This window comes from Macrobrachium rosenbergii, chromosome 56 (assembly GCF_040412425.1).
Source record: "Macrobrachium rosenbergii isolate ZJJX-2024 chromosome 56, ASM4041242v1, whole genome shotgun sequence".
Classification (NCBI taxonomy): domain Eukaryota; kingdom Metazoa; phylum Arthropoda; class Malacostraca; order Decapoda; family Palaemonidae; genus Macrobrachium; species Macrobrachium rosenbergii.
Window position 1 is genome coordinate 67,551,363 of NC_089796.1, and position 24,000 is coordinate 67,575,362.

Sequence of the window (24,000 nt, forward strand, 5' to 3'; positions counted from 1 at the left end):
TAGTTCCTTTACTGAAATAATGGCTTTTCGGTAATAGGTCCTTTTCTGAAATAGTATCAGTCCTGATACACTGTCCCCCTTCCTGAAATCCTTTCTTTTTTCTGGCAGCTCCCCCCGCCCCCCACCGAAATAGTTCACCGTCGTCACGCATTCTTTTGGAGGGGCAGGCAGGCAGGCAGGCAGGCAGGCAGCCAGCTAGCTAGCTAGTCAGTCAGTCACCCAGGCAAAGGTGGCGCGAGAGACCTTCAAGTAGAAGTTTCGGAATTTTTCGGAAGTTTTGAGACGCGGGTGAATAAAATTACGGCGAAAATAAACTACGAAAATTTACCTACTTCATTCGCGCCGAGTCTTGCGGGACTACTATAAAAGCACATTGTATTTTATTTGAATAAAACGTAGTGCTCTCCAAGGGCAGCTCGTGTGGGTTGATTAAATGCCAGGCTGGTTTCTTTTTGTGTACGGATGACAGCGTCCTCTTCATTTCAGCTGGATAGTTCTGTATACACATCCACAAACACACGCGCGCGCGCACACATGCGCACGCAGACACAATGTACCCTCTTTTCTTGCTTTGAGAATGTATTAAAAAATTCTTTGGATGATTGGCAACATACTTTTTGCAGCTACCTGATGAAGATGTGAAATATTTCCAGTAGCATGAAATAATTAAAAACGGAATGTTGTACTCAAGTTTATTATATATATATATATATATATACACGAGTATATGTATATATATATATATATATATATATATATATATATATATATATACATATATATATATATATATATATATATATATATATATATATATATAATATAAAATATAGATACACACTCTAGTTACTGCACATATTGTATATATGAACTTAACTCCCCACCCCACGCCCCTCTATTTCCCAACCCTATTGGTCTTCTCAAAGGCCATCTATATTTTGTCATACATAATGGAGGTCCCTCTCCCGTGCCCCAAAAAGTTTTTTTTCTTTATTTTAAGACCGGAAAGTTTCCCTTATATCGCATTCCCGTTGGCAAGCGATCGCCCGGACTCTAAGACAATAAAGTACAGGCGCCAGACATCCTTGGCCTTCATATTTAATTCCCCTGAATATACTACCCACGCCAAACTTTGGGCATATTCGCCGGCGTTAGGTTTATGATCAGCCTCGCGGGAGTATGCTTGAGGAATATATTACAACAACTTCTTGAAGGACCGTTAGCCGCGCCAGCCGCCCGAAGTTCTGCTTAAGCCAAGGTCTCACGGAGAGAGATGAATGATGCAAGAAAAGTCTAAGTAAATCTAGAAAAACGGCGGAAACGGTACAACCCATCTTCCCCATTTTTAAAAGAAGGTTTACGTTTACTAGTATCAGTCAACGAAGAGTGGACGTGGATGGTTACTTGATTTTATATCGATGTGACATCACTTATATGAGTGAGTTTTGCTCTAGGAACATTTTCTTGCGAGAAAATGTTGTCGACATTTCTATAATGGTCAGTAATATTATATTATAAACTCCAGGGATACACTGTGTTCTTCCATATTATTACATTCTGGGCTGTCAAAAGTCCATATTATTGACACTACTTTACATTCTGGACTGTTAAAATCCATATTATTGACATTACATTACATTCTGGACTGTTAAAATCCATATTATTGACAGTACTTTACATTCTGGACTGTTAAAATCCATATTATTGACATTACTTTACATTCTGGACTGTTAAAATCCATATTATTGACATTACTACATTCTGGACTGTTAAAATCCATATTATTGATTGACATTAAAATCTTTTACATTTCTGGACTGTCCATATTATTGACATTACCATTCTGGATTAAGATATCATTGAGAGGAGTAGGAAGTGGCAGATGTGACGTAACTTCAACTTCATTTTACTGTCCTGACATCATGTCCTCTTCCATTTAACTATACTTTCTCCAAAAATTTATGAATGTGAAGACTTACGAATACTCTCTACCTTCCTGCATGTTTCCCGCATCATTCGAGGCTCCCAAACCCTTTTTTTTTTTTTAACTTTTTTTTACCGACCTGATTAGGAATACCAACGCCGCCGCTTCCCCCGTAGGGAGGTAGTGCCGTCAGTGCACCTCATACGATGCACTGTAGGCATTACTTGAGGCTCTTTGCAATGTCCCTTCGGCCCCTAGCTGCACTCCTTTCACTGTACCGCCGTTCATATTCTGTAACTTCCGTCTTACTTTCCACCCTCTCCTAACAATTGATTCATATTGCAACTGCGAGGTTTTCCTCCAGTTACACCATTCAAACCGTTTTACTGCCAATTTCCGTTTTAGAGCTGAATGACTTCACCGGTCCCAGCGCTTGGCCTTTGGCCTAAATTCTATATCCCATTCTATTCTAACGCCTCCGCTCCGGAGAACTGGTCATTTGAAAATGCTGAAGATTCTGGCCTGTTTACTTTTCTAGTGCTGATAGCCTACTTACTTAATAATTTTAAAGTTGAGGTTTCCCAAGGTATTGTCTACTTTTTTTCCGTGGAATTACTTAAATACTACCTAGTTTATTGTGCCGATACTTAAATACTAAATTCATTTAAATTTTGGTCTCATGTATTGTCTTCTGTAACGCTGGAGTTACTTAGGTATTGTCTACTTTTATGGTGGAGTTAAGTATTGTCTACTGTAATGGTGGAGTTACTTAGGTATTGTCTACTTTTACGGTGGAATTACTTAAGCACTGTCTTCTGTAAAGGTGAGTTACTTAGATATTGTCTACTTTTACGGTGGAATTATTTAGGTATTGTCTACTTTAAAGGTGGAGTTACTTAAATATTGTCTACTTTTATGGTGGAGTTACTTAGGTACTGTCTACTTTTATGGAGGAGTTACTTAGATATTGTCTACTTTTATGGTGGAGTTACTTAGGCATTGTCTACTTTTATGGTGGAGTTGCTTAAGTATTGTCTACTTTAATGCTGGAGTTACTTAAGTACTGGCTACTTTTATGGTGTAGTGACTTAGGTATTGTCTACTTTTATGTTAAGAGTTACTTGAGTATTGTCTACTTTTATGGTAGAGTTACTAAAGTACTGTCTACCTTTATGGTGGAGTTACTAAGATATATATATATATGCATATATATATATATATATATATATATATATATATATATATATATATATATATATTTATATGTATATGTATATCTATATATATATATATATATATATATATATATATATATATATATATATATATATATATATATATATATATAAATATATATATATATATATATACATTTAGGTACTGTCTAATTTCTTTTATTCCGTTACTAGATTACTGAATACTGTTATGGGTTTCTTAGGTATTGTACACTTCTATGGTGCAGTTAGTTGAGAATAAAAGAAAATATTCAAACTATTGTGCCTCTGCTGACCTATGCAGTGATTGGGGTACCTGACAGGTACCTCACGTCAGGTACCTCATAGATAGCCAAGGCTTGAGAGAACAGTGATGGCCCTTGGAAACACTGAATAAAACAAAGAGGAAAACTACACATGCGCCCTGCGCACGCATATGAATATATATATATATATATATATATATATATATATATATATATATATATATATATATATATATATATATATATATATACTGTATATATATGTGTATACATACATGCATATATATATATATATATATATATATATATATATATATAAAACTATACATATATACATATATATTGTATATAAATACATATATGTATAATATATATCATATATATAAATACATATATATACATATGGATATATACTATACATTTATATATAAATATGAATAATGTATGAAGAATCACACTCAGCCATTTTTAGGGAATCGATACTACCTACACCACTGATAACTACAGTTTTGTTTACAACTTTTTAACAGATCAAATACTACCTACGTAATATATGTAGCCCAATTTCTTTGCAAATCTGACTGCTATATTAAAGGGAATCACCAAATAGAAATTATTATTATTATTATTATTATTATTATTATTATTATTATTATTATTATTATTATTATTATTATTATTATTATTCAGAAGATGAACCATATTCGTATGGAACAGGGCTACGGAGGACACTGACTTGAAATTCAAACTTCAGAGAATATAGTTCTGTCTATCTGAGTGTGTGAGAGAGAGAGAGAGAGAGAGAGAGAGAGAGAGAGAGATAAATGTGCAAGATTGAATAATGGGCACAGGAGAAGGCCTTGCAAATGAAAATGATGACATGAAGCTTAAAAAGGTGAGAATGGAATGAAGAGAAGAATATGCATTCCATCCTTTACACACATGATCTGATGTTTTTTCAGTTTTAGCATCATATCTGGAGAGAGAGAGAGAGAGAGAGAGAGAGAGAGAGAGAGCGTAATGAATGGAAATAGAAAACGAGCATTCATTAGCAACGTCGAGGTGGCCTAACAGAAAATGGGAATTAGCGAGTGGTAGCGTCTTTCGTTTCCACGGGAGATAATCACGATGATTTTTAAGAATTTAATGTTCTCAGTCACGCGCTTATCCGGGCTTTTATTAATTTATTTAACATTACACACAATTGCATATGCTTTTGACTCTTTTTACAGAATCTAGAAATTTTGTAATGAGGTTGATTTTACTTTTAATATTAAAAAGATTGGAAAATTTCTGCTATACACTCTTAGATATGTTTCCGACTCTTTTATGACATCTCCCTATTTCTGCGCCATGACTGATGGGACTTTAAGTATTCAAAATGTTTCTCAAAAAAAAAAAAAAAAACTTCCTAAAGATATGACCGATGTTCATTTTATCTATATGACCGATGTTCATTTTATCTAAGTTAATTTTTGTTGAACACATTTTTCTACTGATTTTATTTCAGAATTAAAATGCATAAACAAACAATTACTTGTCTCCCAGTAATTTCAGCCATAATTCATCAGGATACATTTATGTGACAGGAGATTCAGCAAATGATGTATTATCGGGAAGATTAATACAAACTAATACAAAAGGCTACAAAGTACCCGAAAGGACACTAAAGCACATACACATACACATACATATATATATATATATATATATATATATATATATATATATATATATATATATATATATATATATATGTATATATTAATTTAAGTGGATATTATATATATATATATATATATACATATATATATATATATATATATATATATATATATATATTTATATATTATATGTCTATAATAATAATTTCCAAGTGGATCTTGTCCTTCCCTGGGTGAAATTTTCTTGAAAGCTTTATTGCCACGAAAATAGCAATAATTTAAAGAGAGAAATATAAATATAGCGAAAATCATCATCATCATCGTATCCTTTTCTCTCTCAATGAGATATATATATATATATATATATATATATATATATATATATATATATATATATATATATATATATATATACATACATATATATATATATATATATATACTGTATGTATATATATATAATATATACATATACATACAACATACATATATATATATATATATATATATATATATATATATATATATATATATACATATATATATATGTTTGATTTTAAATCACAAAAATTAAAAACATGATGATTATAGAACAAAGTTACAGCCACGAAGGAACATTCAAACTCTGGAGGTGCTAAGTACTTTCTTCATATTACCAAGACATTGTTACAGCAACTAAAGATATGCAGAGACAAGGGCCTATATAAGTGATGGGTAAAGTCCTAAGGGAATACAAATAGGTTGGGAGGTCACAGAATAGTTAACGGATTAACATCGAAATCTATTGATAGGTAATCCTATTTATCCTCTCTCTCAATTCCTTCTGGAACATGTGTTCTATTACAGGGTCAAAAGAAAATAATCCTTGACTTACTGAAAATTATTCTGCCAAGCCAACTGAATCAAAACAGATTCTAACAAGTTCCTGGAAATAGTTTCGTTACAACGTGACAATATTTGGCTTTGCGTCCAATGTATTCTGTGGGACTTTTCATTTAAAAGTGCTTAGCATCTTCAATGTTTCAGTTTTCAATATATAAATTTACATATATATACATACATACATACATACATACATATATACATACATACATACATATATACATTACATATGTATATATATATATATATATATATATATATATATATATATATATATATATATATATATCCCGACGACGAGAGAAAAGGGGACGATGATGATTAACTTTTCGCTAGATTTACACTTCTTTCTATTTTGAAACATTGATATTTTCATGGCAATAAAGCTGTCAAGAACATTTCATATCATTTGCTGCGAGAAAGATTCATTGTCGCTTGGTACCGTAATATCTTCGTGTTTTCCTGAAGCCGTTTTAGAATCCTTCCGTTTCCAGCTCATGCAAGGACGAGAGAAATGCCAATCGCGCATGCGTATAGCGCCATAACTCCAATGCCTCCAGTGGCCATCTCCGAGATCTTCCAAGTCGTCTTGAAGCCTTCAGAGACAGCATGTGAGCAAAGAAGGCAAAGAAGATGGTTAAAATGGACTGGATGACGAAGCAGATCGACTAAAAGAGATTTTCCCGAGGAAAATGTACATCAGGAGAATGGCAGGTAACTTCAGTCTACAATTGTTTACTGATGAAAATATGGTCCACTTCGCGGTGCAGTATGAAGTCAAGGTTCCTGCTTTCTGCGATCATGGATTTATTCAGTAGTTCCGTAGTTAGACTGTCAGTTATGGACGCAAGTTCTTCATTCGAAATAAGGAGGGAATTAATCAAGAAGAGAAGACAGTAACGTGGAGGAACTGGAGAATTTATACGAAATAAAAGTTAGAGAACTTGAGGAGTTTTCTAAGCTGATTGAGAGGAGATTTTGGATGCCCAAAATTACCACTTGGAACAGTTCTTCGCTCGAAATTAGAAATAAAATTAATTAAGAAAAGAGGGGACTTCGGCGTGGAGGTAAAGTGAAGAATGCTGACGAAGAAAAAAGTAGAGGACCTGACGTGTTAGAAGCTGCTTGAAAGATTTTGGATTCACAGAATAACTTTTTGGAGAAGCAAGGTAAAATCGAAGGGATGATCAATATCGTTATTAAGAGGGAATCACATAAGATTATAGAAGACGACTCCTTAAAGAAAAGAAACTGCCTTAAGTGTCAGAAAAAGAATTCTAAGTAATGGTTAACAAAATGTTAAAATGATTTAAAAACTTTGGGATTTCCTTTAAGACATTTTGGAATCCTTCAGTCTTCGGCTCCTGTTAGGACGAGAGAAATGCCATTCGTGCATGCGCCAAACTCCAAACTCTCCAGGAACAATCTCTGAGATGCTTCAAAGCGTCTTGAAGCCTTCAGAGAGAGCAAGTGTCATATTTGAAAAGCTGGGTAAAAGAAAGCACAAAGGCTTACCAGTCTCTTGAAGGGAAGGGTCCGACACACAGGCTGCTTCCTTGGAAGAAGGCAGGTATCTGCCGGGCTGGGGAAGCGTGCCTGGAGAGGGCCCAAGAACTTCAAGGATGAGGCCCAAAAGCCCCCAAGGCTCACCAGTCTCTTGAGGGCAACCTTGAAGGGAAGGGTTCAACACACGGGCTGCTTCCCCAAAGGAAGGCAGGTATCCTACCAGGCTGGGGAAGCATGCCTGGAGAGGGCCCAAGAACTTCAAGGATGAGGCCCAAAAGCCCCCAAGGCTCGCCAGTCTCTTGAGGGCAGCCTTGAAGGGAAGGGTCCGACACACAGGCTGTTTCCTTGGAAGAAGGCAGGTATCCTGCCAGGCTGGGGAAGCGGGACTGGAGAGGGACCAAGAACTTCAAGGATGAGGCCCAAAAGCCTCCTAGGCTTGCCAGTCTCTTGAGGGCAACCTTGAAGGGAAGGGTCCGACCCACAGGCTGCTTTCTCAGAGGAAGGCAAGTATCCTGCCAGGCTGGGGAAGCAGGCCTGGAGAGGGCCCAAAAAATTCAAGGATGAGGCCCAAAAGCCCCCAAGGCTCACCAGTCTCTTGAGGGCAGCCTTAAAGGGAAGGATCCGACCCAGAGGCTGCTTCCTTTGAGGATGGCAGGTATCCTGCCAGGCTGGGGAAGCGTGCCTGGAGAGGGACCAAGGATTTCAAGGATGAGGCCCAAAAACCCCTAGGCTCGCCAGTCTCTTGAGGGCAGCCTTGAAGGGAAGGGACCAACACACACCCTGCTTCCTTGGAAGAAGGCAGGTATCCTGCCAGGCTGGGGAAGTGGGCCTGGAGAGGGCCCAAGAACTTCAAGGATGAGGCCCAAAAGCCCCCAAGGCTCGCCAGTCTCTTGAGGGCAGCCTTGAAGGGAAGGGTCCGACCCACAGGTTGCCTCCATGGAAGAAGGCAGGTATCCTGCCAGGCTGGGGAAGCGTGCCTGGAGAGGGCCCAAGAACTTCAAGGATGAGGCCCAAAAGTCCCCAAGGCTCACCAGTTTCTTGAGGGCAACCTTGAAGGGAAGGGTCCGACACACGGGCTGCATCCTTGGAGGAAGGCAGGTATCCTGGCAGGATACCTGCCTTCCAAGGAAGCAGCCCGTGTGTCGGACCTCTCCCCGGATACCTGCCTTCCTCCGAGGAAGCAGCCGTGTGTCCGACCCTTCCCTTCAAGGAAGGGTCGGACCTCCTCGGGATACCTGCCTTCCTCCAAGGAAGCAGCCCGTGTGTCCGACCCTTCCCTTCAAGGCTGCCCTCCAGAGACCGGTTGGGGCCATTTCAGTGCGTTTCTGGACAGTCTAGCGTGTTTTTTTCCTACCTGGCGTGGCCGCACTATTAGACGCCTTTTAGACAAATACAGTGCTTTTCCAGCTGATAACATAAAACATGTTAAACTGATTGTCTTTCAGTCTTTTGCCCTACTGTATTGAAACAATTTCTGCATTATCATCATTGTTATATTATAGGAGACCGAGCTTTCTCTCTTTTCCACAAAATATGCTGTAGAGTCGAGGCTACTGTAAGTTAAAGTCAAAAGATCGGTTCTGTTAATGAGAGTGCTCATCCTGAACAGATGGAGGTGGGAGGAGAAAGTCGAGAGCTTAACTCACTGGGAGGAGAAGGCAGGGGCTTACGTAGGTTTGGGATTAACGAAGCTTTTAGTCCGACTCAAAGCGTAACCTATCACACAAGTTGCAACCCTAAAACAGTAGAAACAGACATCATGTTATAGAGATACTTTTACTATTTACTTAGAATTTTCTCTTCAAATAAGAATTAGTTATGTATCATCTGCATGCAGGCATTCAACACCTTATGCACTTCTGTTTGTTATTAATTTAATTTCATTTCATCAATTGCACTCTATCGATGAACAATTTCTTATCCACTCGATATAGAAATATGATTAAATAAAAACCAGACTTTCAATTATTTTATTCATTATTCTGTTTAAGAAAATTTTTATCTGAATCTTAATTGAAAACTATAAATTTGAATTTATAATTTTTTTGGCATTTCAAAATACCCTAGCACCTTTTATAGCATTTCTGGCGCGCTTTGGAAGCTCCTGCAGCGCATTTTCAAAATCAGAAATGGCAACCTTGGCCCCAAGGGCTCGCCAGTCTCTTGAGGACAGTCTTGAAGGGAAGGGTCCGACCCACAGGGTGCTTCCTCAGACGAAGACAAGTATCCTGCCAGGCTGGGAAGTGGGCCTGGAGAGGGCCCAAGAACTTCAAAGATGAGGCCGAAAACTCACAAGGCTCGCCAGTCTCTTGAGGGCAGCCTTGAAGGGAAGGGTCCGACCCACAGGCTGCTTCCCTGGAAGAAGGCAGGTATCCTGCCAGGCTGGGGAAGCGTGCCTGGAGAGGGCCCAAGAACTTCAAGGTCAAGGCCCAAAAGCAGCCAAAACTCGCCAGTCTCTTGAAGGTAGCCTTGAAGGGATGAGTCCGACCCACAGGCTGCTTCCTCAGAGGAAGGCAGGTATCCTGCCAGGCTGGGGAAGCGGGCCTGGAGAGGACCCAAGAACTCCAAGGATGAGGCCCAAAAGCTCCCAAGGCTCACCAGTTTCTTTAGGGCAGCCTTGATGTTTGTTCCCCGTGTGAGTCAGAAATTTATATATATATATATATATATATATATATATATATATATATATATATATATATATATATATATATATATATATATATATATATATATATATATATATATATATATATATATATATATATATATATATATATATATATATATATATTTTATATATTATATATATATAATTTATATATATACTATATATATAGATGTCTATATGCATTTATATATATTCAAATATATATATGTGTGTATATTCAGAGACTTATATATGCATGCATAATCCATAAACATATAAACAAGCACTCTCTCTCTCTCTCTCTCTCTCTCTCTCTCTCTCTCTCTCTCTCTCTCCTCTCTCTCTCTCCTCTCTCTCTCTCTCTCTCTCTCTCTCTCTCTCTCTCTATATATATATATATATATATATATATATATATATATATATATATATATATATATATATATATATATATATATAATATTTAATAAAAGGTAACTAACGCTAAAATTGCTTGTTTTAATGTTTTAACAATATTATAAGAAATTACTTGTTTTCTCTTAATGAAAAATTGTTTTTACACTGTCAGGGGCATGCAACAGTGAAATGACATCAATGGAATATTCGTAAATTTCATAGAAAAAAAAAATGAATAATGACTTGATGATAGAGAAGGACAATTTAGACCTCCATATCTTTTATGAACAAAGTAGATATTTTAATTTTAAAAGTAATATTAATCATCTGCATTAAAGAAATAATATCTCTGGTTTATAACAAAACCGTTGATTTAAGCAAAAACTTTCTATAATAATTTTCAAGCAATGAGTCTTTTTAAACGATAGAACTTTGCTATAAATATTTTCGTATCAACCTAAATGACAATCCAGTCGCTGTAAAATATCTCCAGTTGCCCCTGGGACATCTATAGGAAAGGCATTTGGGTTTAAGTCTCGGTAATAAAGAATTCCAAAGAATTGATTGAAGGAGGATGTGGGGAGGAGGGTTGGGGGAAGGGGATAGGGAGGTGGAGGAGGAGGAGGAGGAGAAGGAGGACGTGGAGGCGGTGGAGGGGGAGGAGGAGGGAGGAGGAGGCGAGGAAGGACCCCGTACTGTGCAATTTATTTCGGATCGTTTCGGGAACGAAGGATCAAGTAGCGTTGCTTCATCAGCATCCACATCTCTCTCTCTCTCTCTCTCTCTCTCTCTCTCTCTCTCTCTCTCTCTCTCACTGAACTCACTTGCCTTGTGGAGGGGTAGAGGGTGGGTTGAGGATAGGAAATGGGGAAGGAGGGTGAGGCGTGGGAGTGAGGTGAGGAAGCGGAGAGGAGGACAAGAGGGGACAGGGGTGGGGACTCTAGGAATGTAATGTGGACGAGGAGGGAACGTGATACAAAAACGTGCAGGATACAAACGTTTGAAGGCAGGAAGGATTCCTGTGGGTTAAAAGATTCTCCTCCTCCCAGGAAGGGTGGGAATCCTCCTAAGATGAGCGAAAGACCCGGCGCTCCTGCAGAGTAAAGGATGCTGAGCTTTGTTCTCTCACTGGAGGTAAATGCAAAAGTGGTGTTGGGCAATCTCATCCTTTGAGGATGAGAAAGGGAATTTTTTATTCCGAGGCATCTTCGCTCCAAATAGCTTCTTGATTCAAAGTGTCCTAATATGATTGAGGAATCTCTTTGCCTTGTTTCTCGCGATAATGAGTCATTTTAAAGCATTCACAGAGAGGAGTATCTCATCTTTTTATATCACTGAAGGTGTCCTTTGTCTTTAAACGGGAAGAAGGATCATCTGCTAACTAAGTCGAGAGAAGAGCCATTTAAAAAGTGAAAAGTTCCTGATACAAAATAATTAGCCAAGTCGCTGTAATGAGTGTTTTAAAGTTCTCGTGGGAGTTGATTAGAAATGATGCAACTGACGAGAGTAAGTGAATAGTGCTTTAATTGATGGGTTCAACTTTTGACAACGATTCGAGTATAACAGATATTTAGTAAATATAAGAGCTTCCAAGGTGGTATTCAATTACTGTTCTTTGAATGAAAGCAAATTATCCATTTGGGTCGAAGAAAAATGTGGGATTTATGACAAAATCAAAATGCTATCGAGGACTCCCGAGTGGGAGTTTCGACATCATTCTTGCTTCCTCTGCTTAATTAGTGATACCAATGACGTCCAGAAAATAAGCAATTTTAGGGCAAAATTTGAACAATTTTTACAATATCAATTGTATCTAATATCAAGGAAGACGTGCTTAAAAGGAGGTGAGCGTATATATTTCATATGTTCAGTTAAGAAACCTGCTGGTCAAAAAGAAATAACCAACCACTTTTATTGTTAGAGGAAATACTTGGTGCTTTTTTTACTTTCCTGTATTCCACTCATCTATCATATAATGATAAGTTTTCGCAACTACGTCCATTTTCTAGTATGATTCGAAAATCTCTGTTGTCTACTGATAGTGCTCAGAGCAAGATTCTAAGTACAAGACTATAATATTTACCTCTCAAAAACGTGAGTGTGTGAATAACATCTACTCTAATGTCAGGGAAAAGAAGCTTAATTGATTTCTGTTCAAGTTAATTATTTACTTATTTCATTTTTCCTTCCTTTTGCTATCAGTCTTTCTTTTTACTTCCCTCAAGCATTCAATCGTTAATCGTTTTACCCATTCCACTTTTTTCTACTCATACGAGCGTTACGCCCCCTCCCTTTTCCCATCGCTAAACCGCTGGTCGTATGGCATATCCACCGTATCTCTGTTCCAAAGACATATGTATATATACTGTGTGTATGTATGTATATATATATATATATATATATATATATATATATATAGTATATATACATACAGGTATATATACATACATACACATATGTATATCTATATTTATATATATATATATATGATATGTATATAAATTAGATACATATATACTGTATATGTGTATATATATATGTATTAATATGTATACATACATATATATACACGTTGATGTGTATGTGTATATATATAAATATATACATATATATATATATACATACATACATGTATGTATGTATGTATGTATGTATGTATGTATGTATGTAATATGTATGTATGTATGTATGTATGTATATATATATATATATATATATATATATATATATATATATATATATATATATACGCCTGTCTTCCTTCTATCTTCGACACCCACCCAGTGAGTTGCTCAAGAATCCTCATCTCAAATTACATTTTTAGCGGCATGGAAAGGCAATAAAATATCGACGTGTATTTGCGCATGTTCAGCTCGAGGTGAATGGGAGAACACTACTGATTTTCTTGAAATAAAAAAAAAATAATAATAAAAATAATTTTAAGGAGACTGGCAACGAACTTTGGATATTGATCAACAATTCTTCAGTGCAATTTTCGTCAAGTATTTACAGAGGATTTTCGATCTTAAGTCAGTTATTGAAATTGAAAATAAGTGGAAAAATGTGAAAACAAAAAATTACTTTGAACTGGGAACTCGCAAGTGACCTCACATTCAATTCACAGTTAGAATCTCGATTTAATTTACGAATATTTCTCGTTTCCGAGATAATAATATTTCCAACATATTTTCCCAAGTCACGCCGAGGTAAACTTCGTCAGTGGTAATATGAAATATTAATTACTTCCAATCATAGTTAGGTATGTTGTAGTAAGGCTTCTTCCATAACTCAAAAAGAAAGTTTCCAGTTCTCTCTCTCTCTCTCTCTCTCTCTCTCTCTCTCTCTCTCTCTCTCTCTCTCTCTCTCTCTCTCTCTCTCTCTCTCTCACTGATTATTCCTTTATTGAACAACCATTTACCATAATGGAAAGATAACTATCCTTAAGAAGGTATGTCGTTCAGTACACTGACAAACATGTGTACAAACCTGCGCATACATCTGCGCTCTTTTTGGCTTATACAGTTTTGCCATAACCAGCAAATGAGGGACAATTGTATTTGTCATTTAAGGAATAACCTCATAAAACTGTGGTCTGAAGGACATGATCGTAGTTTAGGATCGCAGCATAGGATCGTCTTCGCTAACAGATTCTCCTCATGCAATTCTGTCATAATTAAAAGAAAAATGCATATGTGTAAATGCTAATACTGAAGTAGCAATTGTTCTCACCTGTATGCAAAACTGGATATTGCAAGCATCGCCTTTTTTCAGGTTAATTTTCAAACAATTGCAAACTACGTCAATCTTCCTGACCCCAAGTGTCATACAGAACCGGAATTCTTTGGTCAGGTCGTCGGTAATCGGGTTCCCAAAGAATTGGACGAAGGAAGGTGCTGGCGGGTTGGAGTGGGAGCAGGGGAGTGAGGGTGGAGGGGGGAGGGGGGGAGGGAGGGGGCAGGTAAAGGGCGTAGGATCTCTTGCTGTGCGATTTATTTCGGATCTTTCTGGGACTGAGAGATCCCGTAGCGTCGCCACATCAGCATCTGCAAGATCTCGCGTTAAGCTCACTTGCATCGCGGGAATGAAGGGTGCGGGGGCGGGGGAGTGAGGTATAAATTGGGGGAGGGGGTAGGAATGAATGGTGGTAAAGGAGATGGGGGGAATGGGATGCAAAGTTTTTTGGGGGAGGAAAGCAGGAAGAACTCTTGTGGGTGACAGGAGGGGGAAACCTTGTTGAAACGAGAGAAAGGTAAAAGATACTAAGCATTGTTCTTTCATTGGAGGTAAATGGAAAAGTGTAGCTCAGCAATCTTATCCCTTGATGATAAGAAAGGGAAATTTTATGCTGATATATCTTAACCAAAACAGCTCCACTGTTCAAAGTGTCTCAATGCAATTGAAGATTCTCTGTGCCACAATCCTTGCAGAGATGAATGCTTGCAAAGAATTCATCGACACCATCATTTCATTTCTTTTATTACAAGGTTAAGTCAGCCTGTTATCGATGAAGTTGCCCTGTCTTTCAATGAGGACATCCTGCTAGCATATACGATCCTATGCTACGATCCTAAAGTACAATTCTAAACTACGATCCTTTCCTTCAGACCACAGTTTTATGAGGTTATTCTTCAAAGCACAAATATAGCGATCCCTCATTTACTGGTTAAGGCAGAATTGCATGAGAAGATCCTGTTAGGGAATACGATCCTATAACACGGTCCTATCCTGCAGACCACAATTTTATGAAGTTATTCTTCATAAGGCAAATTCAAACTATCTTGTACCAAATAAAAAAGTTTGCATCGTCAGAGGTAATGAAAAATAGACAGGAATGATTTTAAATGACACTGATAGACCACAATAACAGCAAATGAATATAATAATGTTGACGTTACCATTCGGATTGCAATTAATGCATAACAGATACCTGGCAAATATATGGATCCTCAAGGTAGTGTTAAATAATCACAGTCCCATTATGAAATTAAATCGCCAAATTGGATCACAGAATAACTCGCAGGTCTGAGAACTTGTAGCAAATCGAGTTATTGAAATTACTTATAATCCTTCCTGAAAGGTCTTAAAAGACTGATGGATGAAAATTTTGATAATATTTTTGTTTGATCTGGGCATGATGATAATTTTCTATTAAATAATCGTTGTTTCAAGGAGTAAAATTAAAACTTTGACAATGTAGGCTATAAAAAAACATTTCCAGTAAAACAGCAGATCTAAACGAAGATGACCGTGTATATTTCGTGTTCTCGGTCTGAAAACTCTCTCTCTCTCTCTCTCTCTCTCTCTCTCTCTCTCTCTCTCTCTCTCTCTCTCTCTCTCTCTCTCTCCCCTCCGGGTTACACGTGTAGTTTCCATATATCTTTATAATCTACAACTTTGTCAACGTACCCCTTATATTGAAGCTTTCTTTTTATTGTACTTTGTGATTAAATCTCTCTCTTCCAGTTCCATGTATATTTATATTCACATTCGACGTTAAAAAATCTAATACTTTTGAAAACTGTGTCCCTATTCCCGTTAGACTGATGATTTTTGCTGTTAATTTTAATAACTTTTTAGATGAAGCTACGAAGTAAAAATTACAAAGAGACTCTTAAGCAACGTCTTCTATTAAAAACTATGCGAAATATTGCGTACCTTATTTTCCATACTTACTCAGCCGGGCAGTTTATCAAACATGAGATCAGCAAGCCTGACTAGCTCGTGGAAATTATGTTGTTAGTGAAAGAAATCTTTGATTTGGGTAATCAATTTATTTTCTTGTAAAGATGCGTAGAAACACTTAGTCACACACACGCAAGCACACACACACACAAACACACACACACATATATATATATATATATATATATATATATATATATATATATATATATATATATATATATATATATATATATATATATATATATATATATATATATATATAATATATACATATACATATATACACATATATATGTACATATATATATATTATATATATGTGTGTGTGTGTTTGAGTTTGTGAGCGTACGTGTATGGGCAAGAGAGAATTTAAGCTTCATCACATTACAAATGCAATATTGCCCAAATTACACTCACAAGATTTATCATAATAATAAATTAACTGCATTTGTTACTTCCTCAAGTGATACTCGGGTTCACTTTCATACTCTCTTGACAACAACAGCAATATCATTTGCAAGTCTGTCTCCACTCCAATTCTGTGGTTAAATATTACTTATTTATTTCGTCAATAAAATTTAATACCAACATGCATATGATTATTGCGACCGAAACCTAATTAATTCAATATCCCCTACTTCAAATATAGGTCAGTATATTGCAATACGGCTCATACCTTAAATTGGGGAAAGCCATGTGGTACGTTCCTCTCTCTCTCTCTCTCTCTCTCTCTCTCTCTCTCTCTCTCTCTCTCTCTCTCTCTCTCTCTCTCTCCGGAAATGGGGGACAGTCATATGGTACATGCTCTCTCTCTCTCTCTCTCTCTCTCTCTCTCTCTCTCTCTCTCTCTCTCTCTCTCTCTCTCTCTCTCTCTCTCTCTCTCTCTCCCCTGAAGTGGGGACAGTCAAATCGTATATTTTCTCTCTCTTTCTGTCTCTCTCTCTCTCTCTCCTTAAATTGTGGAGAGTCATGTGGTGCGCTCTCTCTCTCTCTCTCTCTCTCTCTCTCTCTCTCTCTCTCTCTCTCTCTCTCTCTCTCTCTCTCTCTTTTCCGTCCCCTACGCAACCATTTACCATGATAAAAGGATAATGATCCGTACGCATGTGGGCCATTAAGTACATGACCATATATGCGTACACAATTGCACACAACATCTGCGCTTTTTCAGGCCCAAGAAATTGTGCCATAACCAGTATTGGTGGTTGGGAGGTGGGGGGGGATTGCTTTATTTGTCTTTTGAGAATATACCCCAAAAACATACCTAAAAAACAGTTCAACCGGCATTGGAAAAAAAGTTCTGTTTGTGAAGAGGAAATTACTTTTGCCACTCTTTTCTTCTTCAATTTTTATTATTATTATTGAATTGTTACTACTGCAGAGGCCTTCGGAAAGGGCAACACCACGAACCACCTCTAAGAAAAGAATAAGGCTGCAAGGAACAAGGAATACAGACCATACAGTCTCGCGTGGACATTTTTCATGTTTTTTTTTTCGCCGCGAACAAAAAATTAACTGCTCGTATTACGATACATAATCAACATTTAGTGTGATTTTTTTTTACTTAGATTAAATTAAAGCATTATAAAAATATCTGCTCTTCTCTGTAACTTGACACCTAGCGTTCAGTTCCTAATCAAATTATTCTAGGATTTTTCTCAATATCCATTTTTCATTAAAATACAAAATTGTATCACAAAATTTCAGTCGTCGTGCTTTTTGAAATATAGTGGGAAATACAATTAGCAGTACCATTGTTATATATCTACAGTATATATGAATTCGTGCAAATTTCTCTTTCCGAAATATGATGGCCTTTTTTTTCTATATATTTTTGCTTTATTTATGTGCGCACACACAAACACACTGCACATACATAGTATATATGTTACACCTACAGATTCAACATTTCTTTAGAAATGCTACGTAACGTGTTTTGCGGTCTATCTCAGAAGCGTGGTAACTCGCAACCCTCTCTCCCCTCTCTCGCTCTCGCACTCAACCCGCACATCTCTCTCTCTCTCCAACACCATCCTCAAAATGGATACTCTAAGGAAACACAATCTTTCCTACATAAATAGATTTATTATCAAACAAACCCAACAAGTAATGAATTAACAAAGAAAAGATTAAAATGCATAGTAAATGAATTATCAAGTCAAAACAGTCTAATTCAAGATTTAACCTTACTCTGGCTAAAAGCCTTTTTCACTCAAAACTCCCACACATTCCATCTTAGACATTATACGTCTAGTCTTAAAGTCAACCACATTGAAACAACCACTAACTGCAAAGATTGCAGTGTTCTTTCTCTATCACCACAGCACCCCCACAGACATCTGTCGAAAATCAAACAAATAGTAATCTCCCACAAATACAGTATGCAAGCATATGACATAATAATGGAAATCTAAAATGTATGGTTAACCAATGTCAAATCAGAACACAATAAAATATAATATTAAAGTGACATAAATGACTATGTCCAATTCTCCCCACAAATTCATAAGTGTATTGGATATGGTAAAATCACGAGTTCACAGTCCACACAGAAAAAAAAAGTCTGGATTTACCTTAACTGCTGGTTTCTAAGAAATTGGAACACACAAAGCCACGTCTGGACGATATCGCTCTTGCTTAGTTAATAATCAATCAGACCTAACTTTTGGGCACAATTAGACACAATCTCCATTTTTCTAATGCACGAACTTACGTACTTGCATACCAACTCGGTCGGTTGCCTCACATATCAGCGTCAATATTGTGTGTTCATCGAGCCAAAACAGCTGAAGCAATTGAACTATCTGCTGACTGCAGTGATTTTGCAACTGTGCGACCGTCCTACTTCCACTTTGTAGCACCTCTTTCGCTTCATCACACTATGACTGAATATGCACAGTAAATTTAAAATGAAACACATTTCCTTATATAGTGCTCGGCCACCCCATAAGAGCGTCTCGCTCTTTTAATGGCGAACTAAAGTAAAAGCATACGTATAAAATATAACAAATAGAGCTATGCTCAACCAGCAATGCCTACTGAACTGCAGTTTTAAGTACTGCTCTCATGAACTATTTCCAAAGTCACTGGGGTCGTTTTCTTAGAGCCCTTGCATGTAGCTTTACAAGCACAAATAAATTTACTACCCCCATAATAAGAATTATCAGTAGAATAGCCACTAAGATTATCAATATGGAAGGCAAGATGTATTTCTGATACTCGATCATTATTGGATCATCTTCTTCTTCTAACGGTGGAATAGTCATTGGTACCCCTGTTGTAGGCACTGGAACCACATCATGATCGTTATGCATATGACGCATGAATATCTTCTCGCAACTGTTGAACACAGCACGGCTAATTACGAGGAAGTATGTTGATACCACACGGCATGAAGCATCAAACAGCTTAGATCCCTGGAGAATGAATGACATCGACTTGTTACCCGGGCACATCGTCGTAACAGGACATTCTTTGCAGTATACGGCAGTAAGAGTTCTGGTGGAGATTATGTGGTACAGTATTCAAGTGGAAACTGTACAAAGTCACATTCTGTCAGTGTCTGTCTATGAACTAATGACAATTCCCAACCACCCACAGATACAACTCGCAACTGGAAAACATTACTGTCACACACATACTTCTCCCTAACTAAGGTACATCCTGTCTTATAATCAATTCCCGAACCTTGATACTGATCCCCTAAAATGAACATGGTCTCTAATCCAACCCATGTCACTACTAAGTCTCCAAAAGCACTCGGAGAAGGTCTAATAACAAAACTAAGAAAAGGTTTCATGGTACTGACAGGAACATATACTATTAATCCCCGATCAGACAATCTCACCCTCAAAACATTATAATATAAATACAAATCTCTCCTGTGAATAATACTTTCGCCCCATGTAGATAAGCGGAATTCCTTAAAACATTTTCTAGGTATCCTAAAGGTAATACATCACCATACACGACCATCTGCTGCAGCAATAATTGCTTTTATTTGCATTTGCACTTCTATCCTTAAAGAATCAGTTTCTTTCTCAATATTAAGAAGAGTATGTTGGATCGTAAGAAGCGCTATTGTCACATCAAGATCTTCTTTCAAACCTTCTACTGTAACTGACAACTCATTCAAAGAATGTCTAATTGTTTCAAAACCACTTCTCAATTTCTCATTACTTTCTTGCAACTGATTTAACTGTTTCCCTGAGCTATTAGGTCTTTTGAACTTCTGCTACTTTGACTAAACTTCCAATGGACATAGCTCCAATCGCAGCAATCACACCAACACCTAGAAGAACCAAAGGTGCTGCTCTTTTACATCTCCTTTTCTCTACAGAAGGTGAACTTCCTGGAGTAACATCAGGAATCCATTCTAACGTTTTATCTATCCCCTTATCAACGCTATCAAGCGTTATTCTTACTTCCTTCATTAACCTAGTTAAAGAGACTGGCAAAGTCCTCTTATTCTCTACTTCATCTAGCGTCTTTCTCATTCGGTGCAACCTATCCTTGAATCATTCAATTCCTCTCTGGCTGATCCTATTTGTCAAATTCCACACTTATGGTCACCTGGTCCGAAGCTAACCAGACTTCATGATCTTCTTCAACCACTACACCTGGTCCTAAACGAACTTCTTGTGACCCCCAGGTTACTGTACTCAACAGGATTATCACTAAAAACTTCAGCATCTAGAATGAACAAGAGACAAAAAAAAAAACAATAAATATCATATGTATACAAATATCAACCCATTTACCCCTCTAACTATATACAAATGTTCCATTACATCCCAACTTTCTTCAACTTCAAAATATGGGTCAACTTCGTCACACCAGTATTTACATCCTTTATTACAAATCTATTCCCTTTTTTAATCTCTACAATCTCAAAAGGTCCATGGAACTTTGGACTTAATTTATAATGCGGATCATTCTGAACATTCACTTTAACAAACACTCAATCACCCATAGAAATAGCTACACCCCGCGATTTTGCGTTACTCTTCTCTACCATTGCGCGCGAACTAAGTTCAAGTTCTTTACTAATACGCGCAAATCTTTCTCTCGCTGTATTTATCAACGAAGTAACCATGACATCGCCCTTAATTTGTTCTGGTAGCAAATCAAAAGGTCCTTTCGACTTGTATCCATACAAAGCTTCTGCTGGAGATATCTTAATTGTGTCATTCACCATAGTGTTGATACTATATCGAACTTCATCCAAAGATCTGTCCCAATGTGTATCGGAACCACCCACTGTCATGCGCAAGGCCTCAATTATTTTCCGATTCGCCCTCTCACATAACCCGTTTGCTTCTGGCCTATACAGAATTATAGATACCTTCTTTATTCCCAGTAAATTGGCAAGACCCTCCAAAGTCTTATTAATAAATTCCCTACCATTGTCTGTGAGCAGATATTCAGGGACACCATATCTACAAATTATCCCCTTAAAGAACGCTATAGCTACTTCCTCAGCTGACTTGAATTTCAGCGGAAAATCTGACAAAGCGAGTCAACTCATCAACAACCACTAATAAATGTCTATACCCCATAAGCAGATTCTGAGAAGTTACCCAGAACATCCATATGCACTCTCTGAAACGGCCTATTTGGTATGGGATATGAACCCAAACGACACGACACTGTCGTCGCCGGCTTATTCGCATTGCAAATAGAGCAATTCTTCACAAAGGCCTCCACTGCGGAAACATATTTTCCAAAAGAACTTTGACCTAACGTTTTCATACGTCTTATCAACACCTAAATGAGGAGAACCAAATTTACAATGTACAATATCTAGAACTTGTGGTACTAGACTCTCTGGCACAATGATCTGTGTAGTTTCACCCATACTTAGACTACTTCATGGTTATACTTAACTTTCCTAACTAATAAATTATTCTCCAATTCTAGTCCAGAAAAAGGCAACATACCCTTTCTTCGGTAAAAACTCCTCTGAGAAATGCCTTAGCATCTGATAATAATTTATCTTCATCTTGCTTCTTTGAGCAAGGGTATGTCCCAAGTGACATTTTCACCAGTAATATAACACACAGCATTTCCCTCAACATCACGAAAACAATCTCTTCCGGGACTGCCGACACACTATTTCTCTCCGAAGTATGCACTATAGGAAACGTCTTTGTCCCCCACATGAGATATCTCAGAACTACTAGTATCCGAGACATGAGACACCAAATGTCCACTCTCATCTTCCGCACAGGATTCGGTATGTACTCCATCATCCTCAACCGGAAAATATCTGTTCAATGCATCTGCAACCACATTATGCTTACCTTCAATGTATTTGAGGCTTGCATCAAAATCTCTCAATGTCAAAAACCAACGTGCTCTGTTGGGCGATAAATTTGGCTTATTGAAAAGCTCTAGCAACGGTTGATGATCTGTAAAAATCTCAACTTTATTTCCATCAACAACATCTTGAAATGAACAAGGCTAGAGACGACTGCATAAAGCCTCCTTGTCCACAACTGACATCAGCCTTTTGTTACTACCACACGTTTTGAACTTTCTGCTATAAAAAGCAATTGGATGTAATTTTCCCTCAAATTTCTGCATCAAACACGCACCTATACCTTCCTGACTTGCGTCAGTCACCAAGGTGAATGGTTGACTAAAATCTGGAAACTTCAAAACAGGTGGGTTCACTAAAGCATTCTTAAGCTTCTCGAAAGCTAATTGCTGACTGCACCCCAAACAAATTTAACGTCTTCTGCTAATAGATCTGTCAATGGAGACGCTATTGTAGAAAAATTCCGCACAAAATGGCGAAAGAAACCCGACATACCTAGGAATGAACGAATCTGCTTCCTGGTTTTAGGAACTGGAAAACTCACAATAGCCTTAACTTTGTCATCATTAACTCTGACTCCTTCTTTAGAGATAACATGACCTAGATAAACAATTTCTTTCTTCAGAAACTCACATTTAGCCAATTTGACCTTTAACCCAGCGAACCGTAATCGCTTGAGGACTTCTTTTAACACCTTTAGATGTTCTTCGATTGTATCTGTGCATATGAGAATGTCATCCATGTACACAAATACCGACTTTCCTAATAACCCGTGAAGTACTGTGTTAACCAGCCTAGCAAATGTTATTGGGGACCCTTGTAATCCGAAAGGCATCCTATTAAACTCGTAATGCCCCTTTGGTATAGAAAATGCTGTAAATTTACGACTATTCTCGCTAAGTGGAACTTGCAAAAATCCCTGCATGAGATCTATAGACGAATATATATTCTTGCCACCGATTTCAACAAACAGATCAGGCAGACAGGCTACAGGGTATCTATCTGGGCATGTCTTTTCGTTCAATTTACGAAAGTCTACACATACCTGGCGCTACCGTCTTTCTTTGGAACCGCTAGTAAAGGAAAATTAAAGGCGAGGAACTGGGCCTAATGATACCTTCCGACTCCCACTTCTGAACTTCTTTTTCTACTTCTTCTCTAATCTTAAAAGGATTCGATACGCTGGAATATATATGGGATTTGTACCTTTCTCTAGGCGGATTGAATGTTCTAAAACATCTATAACCCCTAGCTTATCTCCCTTCAAAGCAATAATATCTAAATATTCTTTCAACACGTTCTCTACTTTATCTGTATACTTGGAATAATCAGCCTTAGCCAAATGTTCGTGAAGGACTTGACTTCTGAATTGTAGCTCCTCGTTGGGAAACATATTACCGTCTCCACAAAAACTCACTATCTTATGTTCTTCCTTAAACTCTTCGAAATCAATTACATAAGTACCCTTGTGATATTTTTTCACTGAATCCTGATAGC

The 24,000-nt window shown here is 37.3% G+C and overlaps 1 long non-coding RNA gene across 3 annotated transcripts in view; it reads right to left on the reverse strand.

The window, feature by feature from the left end:
* Positions 1-24,000, reverse strand: part of LOC136836083 (uncharacterized) — a 175,104-nt gene that overhangs the window by 14,002 nt on the left and 137,102 nt on the right. For 2 of the 3 annotated variants that reach the window (XR_010852341.1, XR_010852342.1), the window contains exon 5: positions 20,752-20,876. The exons of the other annotated variant lie outside the window; for it this stretch is intronic. This is a non-coding gene — a long non-coding RNA (uncharacterized lncRNA). Of the gene's footprint in view, positions 1-20,751; positions 20,877-24,000 lie in introns of those variants that run through there. 3 annotated transcript variants of the gene reach the window in all.